The following is a 19,608-nucleotide window of genomic DNA, read 5'->3' as shown; positions in this document are numbered from 1 at the left end:
ACAGTCATCCTCACTAGTGGGTTCTCAACCCCTCTCAGTCAATATAAACTCCGCCCCTCGGGCATACTAAGATAAGATAGGGATCCCAGCCCAAATATTACTCTCATTTTGGTTTAGCTATTTCAAAAGCCGGTTCATATTATATTAAACAGTTAGAGACATGACTGAGGGTATGATTTTAACAAGTAAAGTGAGGTCAATCAGTACAATGCCCCTAAGGGTTCTACAGGTCGCACAAGCCCCCAAACATGGCAACTAGCCCAGACTATAATGATATTAGTTAAGCCTCAGTCAAAAATACAGTAGAATCATCAATCGGGATGGACCAAGTCCAAATCCCCAGCAGTAATGGACCCCACGCACGACATGCAGCGTGTGTCTCACCTCAACATAGCACTACGTTGTGCAAATCCGGGGTTTCAAACCCTCAGGACATCATTTATAACCATTACTCACCTCAAGCCGGCCAAAGTCCTAGCTCGCTATGCCCTTGCCTTGCAAATCAACCTCCTCGCGCGTCGAATCTGGCCAAAACCACAACGAATACGTTACAATAGGCTAAGGGAATATAACCCAATCGAAAAGACTCGAAAAACATCGAAATTCACGAAGTTGAGAAAACCCGAGCCCCGAGCCCACTTCTCGAAAAATCAGAAAATTAACATCACCGGATTCCTTATCTCGCCACGAGTCTATACATATCAAAATTACCAAAATCGGAGTCCATTTGACCCCTCAAATTCCACTTTGAAATATCACATTCCCAAGCCCTAGCTTTACCCTCTTTTGATGAATTTTCACAAATTTCAATGCAAATTCTACCATTAATTCATGTATTTAGGCCAAGGAACTCACCTCCAATCACACCTAGTCGAAATCCCCTTCAAATTCCGTCCAAGAGCTCTCAAGGTCGATCAAAAATGGTGGAAATGGACTTAAGCTCGCGGAATAAAATAAGCTTTAAAACCCTTCTGAGAACAGTGATTTTCGCATCTGCGGTTCCTTTACCGCATTTGCGGCTAATGCTTTTGTGGTTATAATTCCGCTTCTGAGGTTCTTCATTAAACCAACGACCGCTTCTGCGGTGCCCTGTCCGCATATGCGGACCCCGCTTCTGCGGTTACTTGTCCGCTTCTGCGAAAGCACCAAGGCCTCACCTTTACGCACCTGCGACTATTCTACCGCATCTGCGGCCTCGCAGATGCGGCTTCCTTACCGCATCTGCGGATCCTTCCATCCAGGCCAATGACCGCACCTGCGATCTTTCTTCCGCACCTGCGCAACCGCATCTGCGGTTCCTTTTCCGCAGATGCGGAAATACCAAAAACCAGGCATACCAACAATCTCATAAGTCCAAATTTCATCCCGATGGCTATCCGTAATCACCTCGAGGCCCCCGGGACCTCAACCAAAAGTGCCAATCCATCTTAAAACATCATTCAAACTTGCTCCAATCATCAAAATACCACAATTAACACCAAAACCCTCAAATAACATCGGATTCAAGCCTAAGTTCTTCCTAAACTTCCGAATTACGTATTTGATCAAAAACCCTACCAAAACACCTCCGAATGATCTGAAATTTTGCACAAATATCCAAAATCTCCTAACGAAGCTACAGGAACTCTCGGAATCCCATTCCGACCCTCGGATCAAAATCTCACCTAACAACCGGAATTCGCCAAAATACTAACTTTGCCAATTCAAGCCTAATTCTACACCAGACCTGCGAAACCAATTCCGATCACGCTCCTATGTCACAAATCATCCCTCGAAGCTAACCGAATCACCGGAAATCACATCCGAGCCCTTTAACTCATAAGTCAACATCCGGTTGACTTTTCCAAGGCAAACCTTCCTTAAAGAGACTATGTGTCTCATTTCCATCCAAAACCAATCCAAATCGACTCATTCACTCAACACTCTTATAGTAAAACATAAGGAAGCAGAAAATGGGGAAAACGGGGTAGTAACTCACGTGGCGACGGGCCGGGTCGTCACATCCTCCCCAACTAAAACAAACGCTTGTCCTCGAGAGAGTCAAGAAACATACCTGAAGTCTCAACTAGCTGAGGATATCTGCTCCGTATCTCTCGCTCGGTCTCCCAAGTAGCCTCCTCCATGGGCTGACCTCTCCACTGCACTTTTACTGAAGCTATATCCTTTGATCTCAATTTCGAACCTGACGACCCAAAATGGCTGCTGGCTCTACATCATAGGTCAAATCATCATCCAACTGAACCGTGCTGAAGTCCAATACATGAGACGGGTCCCCAACATACTTCCGGAGCATAGAAACATGAAATACCGGATGCACGCCCGACAAGCTGGGTGGCAAGGCAAGCTCATAAGCCATCTCCCCAATCCTCCTAAGTACCTCAAAAGGTCCAAGAAACCCCGGACTCAGCTTCCCTTTCTTTCCAAACCGCATAACACCCTTCATGGGCGAAACCTTCAGCAAGACCTTCTCACCCACCATATATGACACATCCCGAACCTTCCGGTCCGCATAACTCTTCTGACGCGACTGTGCTGTACGAAGCCTCTCCTGAATCAGCTTCACCTTCTCTAAGGCATCCTGAACCATCTCTGTCCCCAATAACCTAGCCTCGCCGGGCTCGAACCATCCCACCGGAGATCTACACCGCCTCCCATACAACGCCTCATACGGAGCCATCTGAATGCTCGATTGATAACTGTTGTTGTAGGCAAACTCTGCAAGCGGCAAAAACTCATCCCAAGAACCTCCAAAATCAATAACACAGGCACGCAACATGTCCTCCAATATCTGAATAGTACGCTCGGACTGCCCGTCCGTCTGAGGATGAAACGCTGTGCTCAACTCCACCTGTGTACCCAACTCCCGCTGAAAAGTCCTCCAGAACTGAGAAGTGAACTGAGTACCCCTATCTGAGATAATGGACACTGGAACCCCATGCAATCGGACAATCTCCCGGATAAAGATCCCTGCCAGCCGCTCCGAAGAATAGGTAGTACATACTAGAATGAAGTGCGCAGACTTGGTCAGCCGATCCACAATCACCCAAATCGAATCAAACTTCTTCAAAGTACGAGGGAGACCACTCACAAAATCGATAGTAATCCTCTCCCACTTCCACTCTGGAATAATCATCCGATGAAGTACACCACCCGGCCTCTGATGCTCGTACTTTACCTGCTGACAGTTGAGACACTGAGCTACATACCCTACTATATTCTTTTTCATCCTCCTCCACCAATAGTGTTGCCTCAAATCCTGATACATCTTCGCGGCACCCGGATGAATAGAATACCGCGAGCTATGGGCCTCCTCCAATATCAACTCCCGAAGCCTATCCACATTGGGCACACAAATCCGGCCTTGCATCCTCAACACGCCATCATCTTCAATGGTCACATCCCTGGCATCATCATGCTGAACCCTGTCCTTAAGGACAAGCAAAGGCGGATCATCATACTGGCGCTCTCTGATGCGATCATACAAGGAAGACCGAGAAACCACACAAGCCAACACCCGACTAGGCTCCAAAATATCTAATATCACCATCCGATTGGCCAAAGCCTGGACCTCAACTGCAAAGGGCCTCTCCCCAACTGGAATGTATGCCAAGCTCCCCATACTAACTGCCTTTCGGCTCAAAGCATCGGCCACTACATTGGCCTTCCCCGGGTGATACAGAATGGTGATATCATAATCCTTAAGTAACTCTAGCCACCTCCGCTGCCTCAAATTAAGATCCTTTTGCTTGAATAGATGCTGAAGACTGCGATGATTAGTAAACACCTCACAAGATACACCATACAAGTAGTGCCTCCAAATCTTTAAAGCATGAACTATAGCAGCCAACTCCAGATCATGAACAGGGTAGTTCTTCTCGTGGGGCTTCAACTGGCGAGAAGCATATGCAATAACTCTACCCTTCTGCATCAATACACATCCGATCCCAACTCTCGAAGCATCACAATATACTGTGTATGAACCTGAAGCTGATGGCAAAACCAACACTGGAGTCGTGGTCAAAGCTGTCTTGAGCTTCTGAAAGCTCTCCTCGCACTCGTCCGACCATACAAATGGAGCACCCTTCTGAGTCAACTTGGTCAAGGGCGATGCAATAGAGGAAAATCCCTGAACAAACCGACGATAATAACCTGGCAACCCAAGGAAACTACGAATCTCCGTGGCTGAGGTCGGTCTAGGCCACCTCTGAACCGCCTCTATCTTTTTCGGGTCGACCTGAATAACCTTGCTGGACACCACGTGCCCCAAGAAAGCTACTGAGCTGAGCCAAAACTCACACTTGGAGAACTTTGCATAAAGCTTCTCCTCCCTCAATCTTTGCAATACAACTCGCAAATGTTGTGCGTGCTCCTCCTGGCTACGCGAGTACACCAGGATATCATCAATAAAAACAATAACGAACGAATCCAAATACAGCCGAAACACACTGTTCATCAAATGCATGAACGCTGCTGGGGCATTAGTTAGCCCAAAGGACATAACAAGGAACTCATAGTGCCCATATCTAGTCCTGAAAGCAGTCTTCATAATATCTGAATCCCTGATCTTCAACTGGTGGTAGCCCGAACGGAGATCAATCTTGGAGAACACCCTCGCTCCCTGAAGCTGGTCAAATAAATCATCAATGCGAGGCAGAGTATACTTGTTCTTCACTGTTACTTTGTTCAATTGCCTGTAGTTAATGCACATCCTCATGGTGCCATCTTTCTTCTTCACAAATAGAACCGGTGCACCCCACGGTGACTCACTCGGCCGAATGAACCCCTTATCTAGGAGTTCCTGAAGCTGATCCTTTAACTCTTTCAACTCTGCTAGTGCCATACGATATGGCGAAATGGAAATGGGCTGAGTGCCCGGCACCAGGTCAATACCAAAGTCAATGTCCCTATCCGGCGGCATGTCCGGCAGGTCTGCAGGAAACACATCTGGGAACTCCCTCACAACCGGGATAGAATCAATGCTAGGAGTCTCGGCTCCCACATCCCTCACAAATGGCAAATATGAAAGACAACCCTTCCCAACCATACACTGGGCCTTTAGGAATGAGATCACCCTACTAGGAACATAGTCAGTCACACCACGCCACTCGATCCTCGGAATACCCGGTATAGCCAAGGTGACTGTCTTAGCATGACAGTCTAGAATAGCATGACACGGAGATAGCCAGTCCATGCCCAAAATAACATCGAAATCCACCATGCTCAATAACAATAGATCCACTCGGGTCTCTAGACCCCCAATAGTAACCAAACACGACCGGTATACATGGTCTACAACAATCGTATCGCCCACCGGGGTAGATACATGAACAGGTAAAGCAAGACACCCTCGGGTCGTACCCAAATGATGAGCAAAATATGAAGACACATAGGAATAGGTGGAACCGGGATCAAATAAGACTGAGGCATCTCTGTGGCAGACTGAAATAATACCTGTAATCACAGCATCCGAAGCAATAACATCTGTCCTGCCCTGAAGAGCATAAAAGCAAGCCTGACCACCTCCCGATCGACCACCACCCCTGGGGCGACCCCTGGCTGCCTGACCCTCACCCCTAGCTGGCGGGGCGGGTGCTGAAGAAACTGGACCAGAAGATGAGGGCTGACCACTCTGCTGAGATGAGCTAGCAGCACGACGAGGACACTCCCTCCGCATATGCCCGAACTCTCCACACTCATAGCAACTCCCGGGTGCTGGGAACTAGGACTGAAGAAAACCCCTCGCGCCGGAGTGACTAGCTGATGCACTCGGCCTGGAAGAACCCTGAGCAGATGGAGCACGAGACGAACTCTGTGCTGGAAGAGCGTTGAGAGATGGCTGACTCTTCTGAGAACCCTGATAACCACGACCTGAAGATCCTCCTCGATACTCGGGTCGAGCTGATTGAGCGGGCCAGAAAGAACGACCCCGACCCTGCTGGAGCTGGCCCCTCGAAGGAGCGCCACTGTAACTACCAGAACCTCGAGGCCTCTTGGCCTCCCTCTCATCTCGATCCTGACGGCGAACCGCCTCAATCTCTCAGGCTATATCAACCACCTCCTCGAATGTGGCACCCAGCACTCGCTCCCTAGTCATAAGAACACGAAGAGGATAGGTGAGACCATCAACAATCCTCCGGATACGCTCACGATCTGTCGGAACCAACCAAACTGCATGCCGAGACAACTCAGAAAATCTCATCTCATACTGGGACACTGTCATATCTCCCTGTCGTAGCCCCGCAAACTGCCTGCGCAGCTCCTCCCTGCGAGACTACGGTACATACTTCTTCAAGAAGAGAGTGGAGAACTCCTACCAAGTCAAAGGTGCTGCACCAACCGGCCTACGCCGCTCATACGCCTCCCACCAAGTGAAGGCAGCTCCAGTAAACTGAAAAGTAGTAAAAGCCACCCCACTGGACTCAAGAATCCCCGCTGTACGGAGCATCCGCTGACATCTGTCAAGAATACCCTTGGCATCCTCGCACTGAGCTCCACTAAATGTCGGAGGCTGGAGTCTACTAAACCTCTCAAGGCGACGCTGCTCTTCCTCGGGCATAACTGGAACCCTGAACTCCTATACTGGTACCACTGGCTGAGCTGGAGGTGCCTCTGGAGTCTATAATCCCTGCCCTAACTACTCAGGTGTGCGAGCAGCGGGGGTCTGATTGCCTCCCCCGGCCTGTGAAGTAGCTGCTGGTGCTGTGGTGGCTGAAACCACCTGAGCCAGGCCCGTGCACACTGTCAAGATCTGAGCTAATGTCTCCTGAAGGCCAGGAATCACTATGGGCACAGCCGGTGCCTGAGCTGGTACTGCTGGAGCCTGATCCGGAACTGGGGCAGCTGGTGGATCAATAGGTGCTGCCCTCGCTACTCTGCCTCGGCCACGACCACGACCGCGTCCACGGCCTCTGGTGGCCTCAGTAGGTGGCACTGGTGGTCGTCCGTCACGTCCGGTAGCTCGTGTCCTCACCGTCTGTGAGAGAATAGAATAAGGAGAAATTTAGCATTTGGCTCAACAAGTTCGCACGACAAGAATTTCAAGAATGTGGAGTTTTCCTAAAGGTTCTGCAGCCTCTCGAGGATAAGTACAGGCGTCTCCGTACCGCTCCGCGAGACTCTACTAAACCGGCTCATGACTCGCGAGACCTAGTAACCTAGGCTCTGATACCAACTTGTCACGACCCCAACCCCGGTCGTGATGGCGCCCAACACAATGCTAGGCAAGCCCGACCATTTCAGCACTCTCAATCCCTCACATAGAGTTCGTTACCAATTAACAGGGTTTAAATACCAAATTAACATAAAACACAAGTCTGAAACAGTGGATACAATGCGCGGAAAGAACGTAATAACATCACTACAAGCCCACCGATCCGGTGTCACGAGTCAAGAGCCTCTAATACAAGTCTGAGAAACAGCCTAAACAAAAGATAGTCTAAAATACTGAAAGTAAAGAGGATAGAGGGAGAAATCGGGTCTGCGGACGCCATGCAGCTACCTCGATGACTCCGGTGAGATCTGAACAGCAGAGACAGCTCAATCTACACCTCCGAAATACCTGTATCTGCACACATGGTGCAGGGAGTAATGTGAGTACTCCAACTCAGTGAGTAATAGCAATAAATAATGACAGACGGAAAGAAATCTCATAAAGAGCACTAAACAGTTCTATATCAAGCGGTAAGAACATTTAAACAGCAACTAAATGAAGAAGCCAGGAAAAATCCTTTAAGCCAGTACCCAACTTATTTATTTCTCACAATAACCGAAATCATAGTATACCGTTGCGGCGTGCAGCCCGATCTGTATAAATATACTGCTGCGGCGTGCAGCCTGATCCATAATATATATATACTGCTGCGGCATGCAGCCCGATCCAATAATAATAGTCGACTGCGCTCACTGGGGGTGTGCAGACTCCGGAGGGGCTCCTACTGCCCAAGCGCTATACTGTTGCGGCGTGCAGCCCGATCCACATAATATACTGCAGCGGCGTGCAGCCCGATCCATATAAGTATACTGCTGCGACATGCAGCCCGATCCATATAAGTATACTGCTGCGGTGTGTAGTCCGATCCACATAATATATCAGTCATCCTCACTATTGGGTTCTCAACCCCTCTCAGTCAATATAAACTTCGCCCCTCGGGCATACTAAGATAAGATAGGGATTCCAGACCTCATATTACTCTCATTTTGGTTTAGCCATTTCAAAGCCAGTTCATATTTTATTAAACAGTTAGAAACATGACTGAGGGTGTGATTTTTAACAAGTAAAGTGAGGTCAATCAGTACAAATGCCCCTACGGGTTCTACAGGTCGGCACAAGGCCCCAAACATGGCAACTAGCCCAAACTATATTGATATTAGTTAAGCCTCCGTTAAAAATACAGTAGAATCATCAATCGGGATGGACCAAGCCCAAATCCCCAGCAGTAATGGACCCCACGCTCAACATGCAGCGTGTGTCTCACCTCAACATAGCACTACGTTGTGCAAATCCGGGGTTTCAAACCCTCAGGACATCATTTATTACCACTACTCACCTCAAGCCGGCCAAAGTCCTAGCTTGCTATGCCCTTGCCTCGCAAATCAACCTCCTCGCGCGTCGAATCTGGCCAAAACCACAACGAATACGTTACAATAGGCTAAGGGAACACAACCCAATCGAAAAGACTCGATATCGAAATTCACGAAGTTGATAAAACCCGAGCCCCGGGCCCACTTCTCTAAAAATCAGAAAATTAACATCACCGGATTCCTTATCTTGCCACGAGTCTATACATATCAAAATTACCAAAATCGGAGTTCATTTGACCCTCAAATTCCACTTTGAAATATCAAATTTCCAAGCCTTAGCTTTACCCTCTTTTGATGAATTTCCACAAATTTCAATGCAAACTCTCCCATTAATTCATGTATTTAGGCCAAGGAACTCACATCCAATAACACCTAGTCGAAATCCCCTTCAAATTCCATCCAAGAGCTCTCAAGGTCGATCAAAAATGATGGAAATGGACTTAAGCTCGCGGAACAAAATAAGCTTTAAAACCCTTCTGAGAACAGTGATTTTCGCATCTGCGGTCCCTTTACCGCATTTGCGGCTACCGCTTCTGCGGTTATAATTCCGCTTCTGCGGATCTTCATTAAACCAACGACTGCTTTTGCAGTCACCTGTCCGCATATGCGGACCCCGCTTCTGTGGTTGATTGTCCGCTTTTGCGGAAACACCAAGGCTTCCATTTTTCGCACCTGCAACTCTACCACCGCATCTGCGGTGCCGCAGATGCGTCTTCCCTTCTGCATCTGCGAAATCTTCCATCCAAGCCATAGACTGCACCTGGAACCTCCTCCCGCACCTGCTCAACCGCATCTGCGGTTCCTCTTCCGCAGATGCGGAAATACCAGATACCAGATATACACAGCAATCTCCTAACTCCAAAATTCATCCTGATGACCATCCGAAATCACCCCGAGGCCCCCGGGACCTCAACCAAAAGCACCAACACATCTTAAACATCATTCAAACTTGTTCCAATCATCAAAACACATCTAACAACGCTAAAAATCATCAATTCTCTCCGAATTCAAGCCTAAGTTTTCTCAAAACTTCCGAAATACGCATTTGATCAAAACCCCGACCAAAACACCTCCGAATGATCTAAAATTTTGCACACACATCCAAAATCACCTAACGAAGCTACAGCAACTTTCGGAATCCCATTCCGACCCTCGGATCAAAATCTCATCTATCAACCGGAATTCGCCAAAATACTAACTTCGCCAATTCAAGCCTAATTCTACACCGGACCTCCAATATCAATTCCGATCACACTCCTAAGTCACAAATCATCCCCCGAAGCTAACCAAATCACCGGAAATCACATCCAAGCCCTCTAACTCATAGGTCAACATCCGGTTGACTTTTCCAAAACAAGCCTTCCCTAAAGAGACTAAGTGTCTCATTTCCTACCAAAACCAATCCGAATCAACTCGATCACATCAAATACCGACATTGAAGCATAGAGAAACATAAGATGGGGGAAACGGGGCGGTAACTCACGTGACGACGGGCTGGGTCGTCACATTGGGACAGCATTAGGAGATACAAAGATTTTAATGTTGCTGGAATTGTAGTCACCGAGGATTCAAGTTATAGTCAATTGAATTCTGCAATTGCAGAGCATCTAATAATCGATACCTTCGAAAAAATCATCGAAATCAAATACAATGTCAATGAACGTTGTCCTCCAATGGAAATTCGGAACGATATGGGAGTTCGATTATACATGGAGAAGGAAAACAAAAGCTTAGGAACGTATCCGCTGTGTATAACAGTGCGTGATTTTGATTTGGAATGCAGTATCTCTAATTCGAGCACATTGCATGTTTGCTCTGTATTTTCAGTGGTGATGTTTTATCAGTTCCATGTGTTCAACAATTATTCTACAGAATATCTACAATGGTACTACCTAACAAATGTAGTTGTTATGTTATGACTACTGAAGTATTCAATTTCACGTGTTCTACAATTTTACTACAAATTAGCTACAAAATATTTCTGAATTGTAGATACTTTTAATTGAGTGCAGGTTCATCTGGAACAGTGAAGTTGATTGATAGGATAACATCTCCAAAGATTGTAGAATATGAAAGTGTCATCATAACAGAACATACACCAAATGTTATTGAAGTAAGCCAAGTCTACAAAGACAAGCAAACAATTATCAATGCAATGAAGCACTATTCTGTCACGAATAAGTTCCAATTTAGGGTGAAGAGGTCTAGTGTAAGAAGGTAGGAATAGTTCAATTGTCAAATTCATATTTTTGTTTAATTTGTAGTTTTTTTGTATTTTTTTAATAGTTTGTACTTTCTTTGTATATAAATTGTACATAATTTGTAGTTTTTTTTGTATATAAATTGTTTAATTTAAGATATTTGTGCTTAAACACCCCATTATTTTGTAGCTACATTTTTCATAATAACTTTTAAATTTTTTTATTCTGTAGCTACTGCCTGGTATGTGTTGGGGACAATTGTACATGGCACTTCAAGTCCACCAGCATAAACGAATCAGCATTGTTCAATGTTCGAAAATTCAACAGCTTGCACACATGCTCTTTGATGGACAGTACATAAATATAACGCAAACCTACTGCCATGGTAGTCGGCAGCATGGTGATGCCAAAATATGCAGATCTTAAGACAATATACACACCAAAAGACATTCAAACTGACATGTTGTCAGATCGTGGTGTGAACTTAACATACATTCAAGCTTGGAGAGCAAAGGAAAAGGCTTTGGAGTTTTTAAGAGGTCATCCTGCTGATTCCTACATTCGCTTGCCAAGTTATTTGTATATTTTGGAGAAGACTTATCCAGGGACGGTAGCTAAATTGCAGAAGACTGAAGATGATTGTTTCTTGTACGCATTTGTTGCGCTTAGTACGTCCATCAAGGATTGGGAGTATTGTAGGCCAGTTGTAGTAGTTGATGGCACCTTCTTGAAGTCGGAATATAGGGGAATAATGTTAACAACTAGCATAATGGATGCAGCAGGTATTGTAAATTAATTGTAGAAATATTATTGTAAAGTTGTTTTTCAGTATATATTTTTCATACTATCAAGTTTTATTTCAAAAATTGATTTTCTTTTTGCCACCTGTGTGATAGGTAGCATATTACCGCTGGCATACGCTATTGTTGATTCAGAAAATGACGCAGCATGGGATTGGTTTTTTGAGCAATTCAAACATGCGTATGGTGAAAAACCAAATACGTGTGTTGTTTCGGACTAGAATGAGAGTATCTTGAAGGAAACATCTACTGTTTATACCGGCATGCCACATTATGCTTGCACGTAGCATATTTGGACAAATGTAAGGTCAAAATTCAAGAAAGGTCACCTAAAGTTAAGAGAATTGTATTTTGCCACGGCACGATCATAAACAATTGATGAATTTAATGAAAGAATGTCAAAGATTGAAGAGTTCGACACGCATGTTAAAGTATACCTACACGATATTCGCTATCACAGATGGTCTCGGGTACGTGCTACGGTGAACAAAACGTGAACGATGACATCAAACATTGCAGAGTCATTGAATGCGGTAACAAAAGATGCAAGAGAGCTGCCTGTAATAGAACTATTAGAGTACATGAGGACTCTTCTTGAAAGTAAGCTATATCGAGTAACATCAGATGAATGGTTCCATCAAACTAAATATATACTGTTAATTGTAGATAAATTGTTGTATTATTGTAATTATTTTGTACATGTTGCTGACAACTTGTTGTGTGTTTGTAATGAAATTGTAGGTGAGGACTTCCACAAAACAAATCCATACAGTGATAGATGGTGTGAAGTGCTTTATTGTTTGCCTCCAAAACAAGCGTGTAGTTGTGGATAGTTCCATCTTGATGAACTTCCTTGTCCACATGCTTTGGCGGCTTTGAGGCATTGGAATGAGTCTTATGAAAATTATTTTTCTCCTTATTACACAAGGGAGAGCCTTTTGCATATTTATGAAATATCAGTAGACCCGCTGCCTGACGAAAGCAAATGGAATGTGCCACAACATATAGCTAAAGAAGTTGTAAATCCACCTACTGGGAAAAGACAGCCGAGGAGACCTAAAAAACAAAGATACAAATCATATGATGAAGTAAATTCAAAGAAGTACAAGGTTTCATGTGGCATTTGCGGACTAGAAGGGCATAACAAAAGATCTTGTAAGAATGCTTCCAAAAGGAAATAAAAATTGATAAAGTCACTATAATTTTTTGATAAATTGTATTGAGGTGTTCTGGAGAATTATAGTTGAGGTGTAATTATGTTGATAAATTGAATAAAGATTGTCTCCTATAATAAAATGTTCAACTCTTAATGCAATTAGTTTGTAGTTGTTTTGTTCAACTACATTTCTTCAGCCAACAGCCTTAGGGTGGATTCATCACAGCAACAGTACAAGGATTGGGAACAACATTCCCAGTTTCACAAACTCAACTGTAAGATCAGTAGGTGTTGCAGCACCCTTAGACAGACTAATCAGATGAGGAACATCCGCAAATCCGAACCCTAGGACAACAATCTCTCCCCAGCCCACTACCTTAATACATAATGACACCTCATAATTGTAGTTAAGTTGTAAAAAAATTATATGCTAAAAATAATGAAACAAAAGGTAACAACACAAAATAAAAGTAGAAGAATCAAGTAATAACAACTTTGAACCAAAAAAGGCTCTCCCTAGTGTTTTCGATTCTAAGTAGTAGTTTCCTGGACAACATAACAAAACAAAAGGTAAAACAATTGTAGCACAAATCTGCTACAAATAAATTTCAGCTGACTTGTTCTTAGTTAACAATTTGTCTACAACTTTACTACAAACCAGCTACAACTACACAATTTAACTATAATTTTTCTACAGAAAAGGACAACTAATTCTTCTTTTTCCGCACTTGTGTTCTCTCGTTCACAGCTGGTGCACCTTTTCTTCTCGCTAATCTGCCAGTCACCTCACTTTCACTAATTGCTCCATTCTCTTTCTTTTTCCTAGCATAATCCCAAAGTAGAGCTCCATAGCGTCTACGATGTTGATCAATATTAGAAAGGCCTTTCTTTGAAATCGCTAGCTCTCCAATGCTGACATATTCTGCAAATGCCGCAACATATACACCACAGTCACTGCAAAAAAAAAATTAGGGGAAAATATTTAGCATTTAGTGTAAATAAAATCTGTTAAATAGATAGAAGGAAAAGCAGTTTTTTCATACAGTGATCCCTCTTTTTGCTGGGGTATCTCACCGACCAACCACTGAATGTCAAGGGGGTCAGGAACACCTTTTTCAATGTATGCCTTTGTGTTCTTGTAGTTGATGTCCGGACACTTTCCATAGAAGCCGGTGCATGACAAGTAGAGGGGGATCATAACATCAAACTTGTTGACAACAGATTCAACAAGGTTGTGATTGTGTGAAGAGGCCATAGATCATGAACATATAGAATCCTATCTGTAATGTCAAACACAGCCAACAACCAATGAAATTTTTCCACAATGTTTATGGTCATAATCACAAAATCAACTTCATCCCATGCAACATTTGCAAGTATCCTGTGCCCCAATATGTATTCTGATACGGCGTCCTGGGGTTTGACAACAGCAAGCTTCTTATCGGCAGGAGCATTAATGTACCTTTGATAAATTTGTTCAATTCTAGTCTTGAACATACAGTCAGTGGTTGTAAACCTTGTTTTATTTTGAGGACCATACTTTCCTCTCTTCCTCAAATAGTATAAAATAACATCAATGTGCTGCAAAAAATAGAATTCATTATTTCTCAGTGCTTCATACAAATTAACTACAATTTCTAAACAAAAAAACTACAATATTCTTAAATAATAGAATACTATAGCTAATCATTAAATTCTGCCAGGGTATGTGTTTACCGTGTCGTTGAGGACTTGTTCAGATTGTGCCAAAGTATAAAACCACTCCTTTTTATCAACTTTCTCCACTCAAAGATCATACCACGGCTTAAGCTGGTTATCTTTTACAGAATAAGGCCCCTTCCTCCTATTTAAACACATAGCAATTACAATAAATATGTAGATTCAACTGGAAATCCAAAAATTGAATGCACCCGAAAATATAAAAAATTTGTATAAACTAACCTCTTTGAAACCGTATCGATACCAAAGTATAACCATTTATTGAATTCTTCCAACAAGTCTGGATCAACATCGTCGCCAATAACCCCAATAAAAAGATGTTTGATGAGGAAAATTGTAGGTCCAACAGAAGTGCTTCCCCCAGAACTATAAAAAGGGAGAAAGAGGGATCTGGAATGCTTTTCAGGCTGCCTTGTTCTTCCTTGATGCACAGGGGTTGTTTCATCTTTAATATGCTCGCCGAACTTAACAATCTGGGAGAAGTTCTCTAGCACCTCAAAATCATCAAGTGTTACTTCCCTTTTTTGCAGTCGTCTGAATCACCTACATTAATGTAGTCGGCTGGTTCACCTTCAAAATTTAAAACAAAAGAATAAGAAGACATGTTGCATCAGTTGTTTATGGAAAATTAAAACAAATTGTCAAAACCTATTTTTTTTCCTACAATTATAATGTAACATAATACCACTGAAATGTTAACAGCAATCGTCTCCTTGTTGTATAATATTTTCTTATTTAACGAGAGATTGCATTTTTGTAGTCTCCTTAACCTCATTTAAATGCTCTCCTGGAATGCCAATATTAACCTTCTATTTTGGAGAGTCCACATGCATAGTTTCCTTATCTGTTACAATAAATGTGTACAACTTAATTAAATTGTAGATAATTTGTAGTAAACATTAACATCAATGTAGATAAATTGTAGTTTAATTGTAGTAAATTAGTTGAAATGTTGTCCTGCATCTGATATGCAAAATGTATTGTGAAATATGATGATAACATGTACTAAATCATACTTGTATTTTCTTCATCAAATGCCCCTTCAAATTGGGAAGATAAATCAACACCTACAGGAACATTCTCCTCAATTTGTATGTCATTCATGTGTCCTGTATCTAAGAAAACCATTGAAAATATAATTTAGATTAGTTTTTGGTAATTTAGGTTACAGTGTAGATATAATGTAGAGATAATGTAGATACATATTTTACTATTGTTGGCCAACAATGGTTTAGCACTACTACCCTAAATGTGTTGATTGTTCTTTTCTTTGTAATGCTCATCATATTTCGTAGAACTTCTAGTAAACTGCAAGCATAATTTGTTAGGCTATATACTTTATTAATGATAATAGAAACTTAGACATGCAAAAAATTATTGTCTAAATGACTATATTTTGAATGAAACCTTAGCATCAATGTTATCCTTTTGACTGTTTATCGCCTGTAAAACAGCCTTGATTTAATCATTGAGTAGTAGTCGAATGCTACCTAGTTCTTTAAAAACCTCTTTCTTGAAAGTTCTAAGGTCTGAGCCCGCCTACATATTAAAATAGAAAGAGTTAACGAAATAATTTGCATAACATAAATTAAAGAAACCATCTAGGCTTATGTATAGATGTTACCTTATCAACAACTTTTCTTAATTTTTTTATTTGTTTCACAATATCTTTTTTGTCATCTTTTCCAATTGTCTGCTTATGTCCGGATGGAGATGGAGTATCTGTCGAATGCTCGGACATTGTTTCATCTTCTTTAAGGATGTATTCAACTTTATCTGGCAAATTCATTCTTGAAAGCTCTTCTAGTGCTTCAATTATGTTGGTGAACTGAGTGAAAAACAAATGTGAGAGACCTAGTCAAAATATGTATTAATTCTGTAGATAATTTGTATTAAATTGTGTGCGCAGAAGTGAAAACCATTTACCTTGATCCATGATTGTTTGATTATTCTATCTTCCAATGCAGATAACCATATCTTGTCCTTACTAGTTGTCCAATTAAGTACGCGGGGATCAAATTAGCAACCCTTGTAGCTATATCCGTGTTGACCGTAGAGCAACACTCATACAACCATATTTGCTGTCACGACCCAGAATCCCACCATCAGGACCGTGATGGCGCCTAATATCACACTTGCTAGGCAAGCCGACGTTAGAGATTTATTAGCCAATTCCTTTATGTTTCAATGATTAACAATAAGCAAGCTAAAACAAGTCAAAATGAACGCGGAGTAAATAAATAACAACTATGATTATATACTATTACTATCAAAAATCCAGAGTCACAATTCACGAACATTCTAAAATTGTACTACAAGTATGTATCCGAAAGAAAATACATCTGTTTGCGAAATAAGGAAAAAAGTAAAGTATGAGATATAGAAGGGGACGCCAGGGCCTGCGGACGCCGACAGGTCTACCTTGGGTCTCCTAGCTAACAATTCCTATAGCCAACCTCTTGATCAGCCCGAACCAGCTCTAAAATCTGCACAGGAAGTGCAGAGTACAATATCAGTACAACCGACCCCATGTACTGGTAAGTGCCGAACTTAACCTCGACGAAGGAGTGACGAGGCTATGGCGGGGCAATCACAATATAACCTGCATACAGTATATAATAAAAACAGAAATAAAGACATGATAAAATAGAGCAGTAACTTGCAAGGAAGGAATGCAGTTCTCGAAGCATATCATCAGTGTTCAGCTACTTACCATTCCTTAAATGCAATTTAAGACTACCATACAGCTAACACAATCACGGAAAAGTATAAACATATAGGTTGTTGCGGCGTGCAACCCGACCCTACCGTGAATCTCATATTCCTCTCTTATTTCCCTTTATTAAAATAAACAACAGAATATAAATATAAGTGTTGTGGCGTGCAACCTGATCCCACCATATCACAATAATCACAATCATAGTTCACCCTTATTTCACCACGATCCACCCTTATTACACCTGTTGCAACGCGCAATCCGATCCCACCGTACATATCATTTCACCCTTATTCCTCCTCAATATATCACCCTTATTCTACCTGTTGCGGCGTGCAACCCGATCCCACCATATCAGTATCATTTATTCAGCAAGTACAGAAATTTCACAATTCAAATCACATAACCCTTCACAAGGCTCAAATTCAAACCAAAACAATTAGGAAGCTTATACACTATGAGACTCTACACAAGTAATACTACTCAGCGAGACCAATCAAAGATATGCCTTGAAAGTACCGATGACCAGCTTAAGCAAATAATAGGAGACAACGAAGCTACAACATAACTAATACTTTCAACAAAGGTAAACAATGTCTATCAAGTAGCAATTAAGCATGGGAATACAAGTAAAGCATATAGCAGTTAAGGCAGGAAAAAGACAATATAAGAGGAACGGGAAGGAAACAGGCAAAAATAGATAAATTGGCGGCGCATAGGTACTCGTCACCTCACCTATGCGCCGCTCACATGGATTTCATATAGCAAATAAGTCAAGGGTTCCTAATCCCTCGAGTCCAAGTTAGACACGACACTTACCTCGATCCACGGGCTACTCAATGCTCAATTACCGCTTTTCCTCTAGTATCCACCTCCAAACCACTCGTATCTAGCCACAATTAACTCAATAACATCAATTATTGCTAAAGGAATCAACTAGAATGCATAAATTTAGATTTCTCAAACCTTCCCCCAAAAAGTCAAAAATCTACCCCGGGCCCGCTTGGTCAAAACCCGTGGTTCGGACCAAAATCCATTTACCCATCCACCCCCGAGCCCAGATATATAATTGATTTTGAAATCCGACCTCGATTCGAGGTCTAAATCCCCAATTTTCCAAATCCCTAGTTTCTACTCAGAAACCCCCAATTCTACCACGAACACTCTAGATTTTAGGTTGAAAATTCATGAAATATAATGGGTAATTGAAAGAAAGTAGGTTAGAATCACTTAGCAACAAATTGGGGAAGAAATTATCTTTTGAAAATCACCTCTAGGTCTTCTAGTTTGAAATTTTGAAAGAATGGCCAAAAATCCCATAATGGGACTATTTGAAGAACTGGGCTCATCGAGTTCGTGAGGACACTGTCGTGTTCGTGAAGAGCTGCGCCAGCTAGGCTTACGCGATTGCGAGACTCTCATCGCGTTAGTGAAGGCTATGCCCCATGGCCTTCGCGTTCGTGAGCCCGTGCTCGCGTTCGCGTAGAAGGAACGACCCCTCCCCCAAGTCCCAAATACCTTCGCGAACGGGAAGAAGATGTTAGATCATATTTTAATGATGCAACTAATATGCATATGCAGGAGTTCAAAGAAGTAAAAAGGAACTATTGGAACGGCTATGTCGAACAAGGAAGGAAATTATTCAGAAGGGAAGCTGCCTGAAATACTTACGATGTACAAGGAAAGAAACAGTACTACATCAGCAAATCAGGATTAGCTCCATGATTCTGGGAAATTAAATCTGCCATAGTGGAATAAAGATTCAACGCAATCTGTGATTAACGAGTCAGATCAAATCACCGAAGAACAATTAAAGCTAGAAGATCCGGACAGCAATCAAGATTGGAAGGTCCAACAATCAAGGAAGAATCCTGTCAAACCCGTTATCTGCCGAAGGAAAAGATCTGAAGAGAAGCAACGGATAGTTCTTTATTCTTGGAAAGAATCAACTCTTTCCAAGGATCAAAACCCTTGGGTTGACAAGCCTTCACCATTTATCCTTGTATAAATTCGCAGTGTAACTCCATCCTTAGTATACTTTGATCAAACCAAAATAACTCTCTTCATTCTACTGCAAACAAGCATAGTAGCCTATATAGATCTGTTGTGTAACAAGTCAGGGATAGAAAGAGGGCATACAACTGGTGAGGCATTGTATCAAACGAGTGCTAGAGAAACTGAGCGACATACATCAAATCTGTACTCGAAACAAAACTCATTCACTTGAAGAGAAATCCCTTGCAACCCAAGGGGACTGGATTAGGATTCACATTGAATCCGAACCACTATAAAAATTCCTGGTGTCTTTAATTTTTGCATTCACTTTTTGCTTATTACCTCGAATTACTATATCTGCAAGATTGCCATATTTAGTCGACTACTTAAGTTTTAAGTCAACTTATTAACGATTAACTTTAATTATCTACAATTCACCCC

The sequence above is a fragment of the Nicotiana attenuata genome, unplaced genomic scaffold (genome assembly GCF_001879085.1).
Source record: "Nicotiana attenuata strain UT unplaced genomic scaffold, NIATTr2, whole genome shotgun sequence".
Lineage (NCBI taxonomy): Eukaryota > Viridiplantae > Streptophyta > Magnoliopsida > Solanales > Solanaceae > Nicotiana > Nicotiana attenuata.
Note: the sequence above shows the minus strand (reverse complement) of the source record.